General features: G+C 35.6%; 1 pseudogene across 1 annotated transcript; it reads left to right on the forward strand.

Moving 5' to 3' along the window:
• Positions 1-227: 227 nt before the first annotated feature.
• On the forward strand, positions 228-689 carry LOC308413456 (large ribosomal subunit protein uL15-like; annotated as a pseudogene). The gene has a single exon. The product of its transcript is annotated as a large ribosomal subunit protein uL15-like (transcript).
• Positions 690-6,997: the final 6,308 nt, after the last annotated feature.

Genomic DNA, 6,997 nt, shown 5'->3' on the forward strand with positions numbered 1-6,997 from the left:
AATGGTGACAGACAAGTACAGGAATATTAGTAACAGAAAGCAAAGCTACTTGACATCAGAACGCCGTTCTCCAATCACAGAAAACCATGGATTTTACAACACACTAAAAAAGCATGATTTTTATTTAAAATCACATCTCATGATGATTACAAATGGCTTTAAGAAAGACATAAATAATTCCTTTAAAAGAAATACAAGATGCTCTTTCTTTCTTTTCTGTCACAGTCATGCTATCCAGACTGAGGAAGACCAAAAACTCAGGGGACACGTAAGCCACAGCCACAGTCGCATCGCTTTGTGTGCCTGCAGGTAACCACCGCAAGCACCCAGAAAGCTGCGGGAATGCTGGAGGCATGCATCACCACAGGATCAACTTTGACAAATATCACCCAGGTTACTGCGCGAAAGTTGGCATGAGGCATTACCACTTGAAGAGGAAACAGAGCTTCTGCCCAACTCTCAACCTGGATAAATAATGGACGTTGGTCAGCGAGCAGACACGGGTCAATGTAGCAAAAAACAAGACTGGAGCTGCTTCCATCATTGATGTTGTTCGGTCAGGATACTAAAAATTTATTGGGAAGGGAAAGCTCCCTAAACAACATGTCATTGTGAAGGCCAAATTCTTCAGCAGAAGAGTTGAAGAGAAAATAAAGGGTGTTGGAGGTGCTTCTGTTCTTGTGGCTTAAAGCTACTCCATAGGTTAATTAAATGCTAACATTTAAAAAAAAAGAAATACAGGAGAATACAGGTAAACAGGTAGAAGCCCATAAAGAAGAAACAAATAAATCGCTTAGGGAAATACTGGAAAACAAAATCAAAGAGATACAGGAAATAAACAAAACCACCAAGGATCTAAAAATGGAAATATTAGCAAAGCTATCACAAAGAAAGACTACACTTGAGATAAAAAAAAAAACTTGAAAAGAGATAGGGAGCTATAGATGCTAGCATCATTAACAGAATAGAAGGTAAAAGAGGTAAAAGAGAATCTCAGGCATAGAAGATACCATAAAATATACTTTCACAAAACAGTCCAAAAAATACAAAAAGAAAAAAGAACCTAACTGAAAACGTTGAAGAAATCCAGGATACAACCAAAAGACTGAACCTGAGAATAATAGGTATAGAAGAGAAGGAAAATTTTCAACTCAAAGGGCCATCAAACACCTTCAACAAAATTATAGAAGAAGAGTGCTCTGACCTAAAGAAAGAGATTCCTCTAAACATACAAGAAACCTATAGAACACCAAACAGAAGGGACCATAAAGAAAATTCCTCTCATGACATAATAAGTAAAGAACCAAATGCACAGAACAAAGAAAAAATATTAAAGGCTGTAAGGGGAAAAAATCCCAAAACACATAAAGGGAGTGCCATCAGAATTATACCAGACTACTCAACAGAAAATCTAAAAGCCAGAAAATCATGGGCAGATGTCATAGAGACCCTAAAAGAACAAAATTGCCACCCTAAGTTACTATACCCAGTAAAAATCTCTATTAACATAGATGGAGATCCCAAGATAATCCATTACAAAACCAAATTTTAATAATCTTTGCAACAATAGAGCTCTGCAGAGTAAAATAAAAGAAAAATTCCAAAACAATGAGAAAAACTACACCCAATAAAGCAAGAAACTAGTGTCACAAAAAAGTGGCCCACATAAGCATAATTCTGCTTCCAACAACAAAAGTAACAGGAAGCAACAATCATTGGTTTTTAATATCTCGCAACATCAACCCTGAAGATGGAAAAACCTAAAAGAAAAATCAGGAGTCACAGATGCAAGCAACTCTAACATACTAGAAGAGATGGAAGAGAGAATCTCAGAGGCCGAAGACAACATTGAAAACATAGACAAAACATTTAGAGAAGAAGCAAAAACTAAATAGCTTCTAACCCAAATTATCAAGGAGATACAGGACACAATGAGAAGACCAAGTCTAAGGATGATAGGAATAGAAGAGGGCAAAGAATATCAACTATGAGGCACAGTAAATATATTCAACCAAATTGTAGAAGAAAACTTCCATACCCTTAAGGATGAGATGAAAATGAGCATTGAAAAAGGCTACAGAACTCCAAATAGAGTGAACAAGAAAACAAATTCTTCTCAATACCTAATAGTCAAAACACCAAGTGCTCAAAACAAAAAGGATTAGTAAAAGCAGTAAAGAAAAAAGGACATGGAACATATGAAGGCAGACCAATGAAAATTACACTTGACTTCTCAACAGAGACTATGAAAGATAAAAGGCCCTGGACAGACATCATACAGAAATTAAGACAACACAAATGTCAACCAAAACTACTCTACTCACCAAAACTCTCAATCAACATAGATGGAGAGACCAAAATATTCCAGGGAAAAAAAGCAAAATTTATGCAATATCTGACCATAAATTGAGCCTTACAAAGAATAAGACATGGAAAACACAAGACAAGGAAATAAACTACATTGTAGAAAAAACAAAAAATAATTAAGTGAGAAAACCAAAGGAAGAAAGACACACAGACAAAATTCTACCTCTAAAAGCAAAAATAGCAGGAAACAGCAACCACTATTTTTCTTAATATATGTTAACATAAATGGACTCAATTGTACAATAAAGAGACATAGGCTATCACACTTAACAGAATCCAGCATTTTGCTATGTACAGGAAAATCATCTAAGAAACAAAGAAAGACACTATCTCAGAGTAAAAGGCTGGGAAAAAAGCATTCCAAACAATTGGCCATAAGAAAAAAGCTGGAGTAGCCATTCCAATATCGAATGGGGTAGATTTTACAACTGAAAGTTATCAAAAAAGATAAGAAAGGAAACTTTATATTCATTACAGGGAAAATGTAAAAGGAGGAACTCTCAATCCATAACATATATGATCCAAATAAAAGAGCACCCATATTCACAAAAGAAACCCTACTAAAGCTCAAAATATTTGTCGCACCACACACAATAATAGTGGGAGACTTTAACACCCCACTCTCATCCATGGACAGATCATGGAAACGGAAATTGAAAAACAACACAGTGAAACTAGCAGAGTTTATGAACCAACTAAAATTAATCGACATCTACAGAACATTTCACCCTAAAAAAAAAGAATACACACTCTTCTGAGCACCTCACAGCACCTTCTTGAAAATTGACCATATAGTCAGTCACAAAAAAAAAAAAAAACCTCAATGGATATAGGAAGTTTGAAATACTCCCATGCATCCTATCAGATCACCATGGTCTAAGGCTAGTCTTTATTAACAACAAAGACAACAAAAAGCCCATATACACATGAAATTTTAACAAGGCTCTACTAAAAAATAGCATTGTCAAAGAAGAAATACAGAAAGAAATTAAGGATTTTCTATAATTTAATGAATATAAAGGCACAACATACTCAAACCTGTGGGATGCAATGAAAGCAGGACTAAGAGAAAAACTCATAGCTCTCAGTACCTCCAAAAAGAAACTGGAAAGAGCATACACTAGCAACTGGACAGCACAGTTGAAAGCTCTAGAATGAAAAGGAAGCAGATACAACCAAGAGTAGTAGACTGCAAGAAATAATCATAATCAGCACAAATTAATCAAATAGAAACAAAGAACCATTAAAAGAGTCAACAAAACCAAGAGCTGGTTCTATTAAAAAGTTAACAACATTGATCAAACCCTTACCCAGACTAACGTGAAGGCTAAGAGAGAGTATCCAAAATTAAAAAATCAGTAATCAAAGTGGAGACATAATAACTGAAACAAAGGAAATTCAAGAAATCATCATATTCTACTACAAAAGCCTAGAATCACCAAAACTGAAAAATTTGAAGGGAATGGAGAAATTCCTAGACAGATCCCAAATACCAAAATTAAATCAGGACCAGGTAACCTATCTAAATAATCCCATAACCCCTAGAGAAATAGAAGCAGTCCTCAAAAACTGCCCAACTGAAGAAACCCAGGACCAGATGGGTTCAGTGCAGAATTCTATCATACACTTACTGATGACATAATATCTACTCTCCAAAATATTACACAAACTAGAGTTAGATGTAACACTATCCAACTCAAATTTTGAAGCAATAATAACTCTCATTCCTAAACCACACAAAGACCTTACAAGGAAAGAGAACTTTAGACCAAACTCCCTTATGAACATTGTGTAAAAATAATCAACAAAATTCTTTAAAATAAATCCAAAAACATATCAAAATTATCATTCACTATGTTCAAGTAGGCTTCATCCCTTGGATGCAGGAATGGTTTAATATACAGAAATCCATCAACATAATCCACAATATAAACAAAATCAAAGAAAAAAACACATGGTGATCTCACTAGATGCTGAGAAAGCATTTGAAAAAATTCAGCACCCCTTCTTGTTAAAGTATTAAAAAGATCAGGAATCCAAGCTCTTACCTAGACATAATAAAAGTAATATACAGCAAACCAATGGCCAACATGAAACTTAATGATGAGAAACGTGAAACAATTCCACTAAAATCAGTGAATAGACAAGACTGCCTACTCTCCCCCTACCTATTCAACATAGTCCTGGAAGTCCTGGCCAGAGCAATTAGACAGCAAAAAAATTCGAATGGATACAAACTGGAGAGGAAGAAGTAAAAATATCACTGTAAGCAAATGACAAGAAGGTGTACATAAGTGACCAGAAAAATTCCACCAGAGAACATTTACACCTGATAAACAACTTTAGCAAAGTGACTGGTTATTAAATTAACTCAAACAAATTAGAAGCCTTCCTCTACTCAAAGAACTAACATGCTGAGAATGAAATTAAGAAAAAGATACCCAACAAAATAATTCCAAACAATATGAAATACCATTGTGTGATTCGAACTAAGCAAGTGAAGGATCTGTATGAAAAGAAATTCAAATCTCTGAAGAAGGAATTTGAAGAAGACCTCATAAGATGAAAAGAACTCCCTTGGGTATATACCCAGAAGTGGAATAGCTGGGTCTTCAGGTAGTACTATGTCTAATTTTCTGAGGTATTGCCAGACTGATTTCAACAGTGGTTGTATCAGTTTACAACCCCACCAACAGTGGAGAAGTGTTCCTCTTTCTCCGAAACTTCGCCAGCATCTGCTGTCATCTGAGTTTTGGATCTTGGCCGATGTGACTGGTGTGAGGTAGAATCTCAGGGTTGTTTTGTTTGCATTTTCCTGATGGCTAAGGATGTACAGCACTTCCTCAGATGTTTCTCAGTCATTCGATATTCCTCAAATGAGAACGTTTTGTTTAACTCTATACCCCATTTTTAAGAGGGTTGTTTGATTCTCTGGTGTCTAGCTATTTGAGTTCTTTGTATACCTTGGATATAAGACCTCTATCTGATGTGGAGTTGGTAAAGATTCTTTCCCATTCTGTTGGCTGCCATTTTGTTTCCTTGACAATGTCCTTAGCCTTAAAGAAACTTTGGAATTTCATTAAGTCCCATTTGTTAATCTTTGACCTTAGAGCTTGAGTCATTGATGTTTTGTTCAAAAAATTTTCTCCTGTGCCTATGTGTTCTAAGGTTTTTCCTACTTTCTCATCTAATAGTTTCAGTGTTTCTGGTTTAATGTGAAGATCTTTGATCCACTTACACTTGAGCTTTGTACAAGGATATAAGAAAGGGTCTATTTTCATTCTTTTGCAAGCTGAGTGCCAGTTGGCCCAGCACCATTTATTGAATAGGCTGTCCTTTTTCCATTGAATGTTTACAGCTCCTTTTTCAAAAATATAGAGACCATATATGTGAGGGCTCATATATTGATCTTCAATTATATTTTATTGATCCACGTGCCTATTTCTGTACCAGTACCATGCAGTTTTCAGCACAATTGCCTTGTAATATAGCTTGAAATCAGGAATAGTGATTCCCGCAGATGTTTTTCTGTTGTTGAGGATGGATTTCAAGATTCTAGGTCTTTTGTTATTCAAGATGAAATTGCACATTGATCTTTCCAACTAAAAGAAGAACTGGGTTGGAATTTTGATGGGGATTACATTGAAACTGTAGATTGCTTTTGGTAGGATGGCCATTTTTAAAATGTTGATCCTTTCAATCATGAGCATGGGAGATCTTTCTATTTTCTGAGATCTTCCTCAATTTCCTTGTTTAGAGGTTTGAAGTTCTTGTCATGCAGGTCCTTCACTTTGTTAGTTAGAATCACACCAAGGTCTTTAATATTGTTTGTGACTATTGTGAATGGTATCTTTTCCTTAATTTATTTCTCCACGTGTTTGACTTTTGAGTATACGAAGGCTACTGATTTGTTTGAGTTACTTTTATATCCAGCCACTTTGCTGAACATGTTTATCAGCTGTAGTTCTCTGGTTGAATTTGTGGGGTCACTTAAGTACACTATCATGTCAACGGCAAAGAGTGATGTTTTTATCTCTTCCTTTCTTATTTTTATTCCCTTGATCCCCTTTTGCTGTCTAATTGCTCCAGGCAGGAATTCCATTACTATGTTTAATAGATAGGGGGAGAGTCGGCAGCCTTTTCGAGTCCCTGATTTTAGTGGGATTGCTTCAAGTTTCCCACCATTAAGTTTGATGTTGGCTGTTGGTTTGCTGTATATTGCTTTTATTATGTTTAAGTATGGATCTTGGATTCCTGTTCTTTCCAGGACTTTTAACATGAAGGGCTGTTGAATTTTGTCAAATGCTTTCTCAGAATCTGGTTCGATGACCACGTGATTTTGTTCTTTGAGTTTGTTTATATGGTGGATTACGTTGATGGATTTCATAATATTAAATCATCCCTGCACCCCAAGATAAAGCCTACTTGGTCATGATGAATATCGTTTTGATGTGTTCTTGGATTCGGTTTGCAAGAATTTTGTTGAGTATTTTGCGTCAATGTTCATAAGTGAGATTGGTCTGAAGTTCTCTTTCCTTGTAGGGTCTTTGTGTAGTTTAGGAACAAGGGTTATTGTAGCCTGAAAAAATTAGTTTGGTAGTATTCCATCTGATTCTGTCTTTTGGAATAG

The sequence above is a fragment of the Micromys minutus genome, assembly GCF_963924665.1.
Source record: "Micromys minutus genome assembly, chromosome: 32".
Classification (NCBI taxonomy): Eukaryota; Metazoa; Chordata; class Mammalia; order Rodentia; family Muridae; genus Micromys; species Micromys minutus.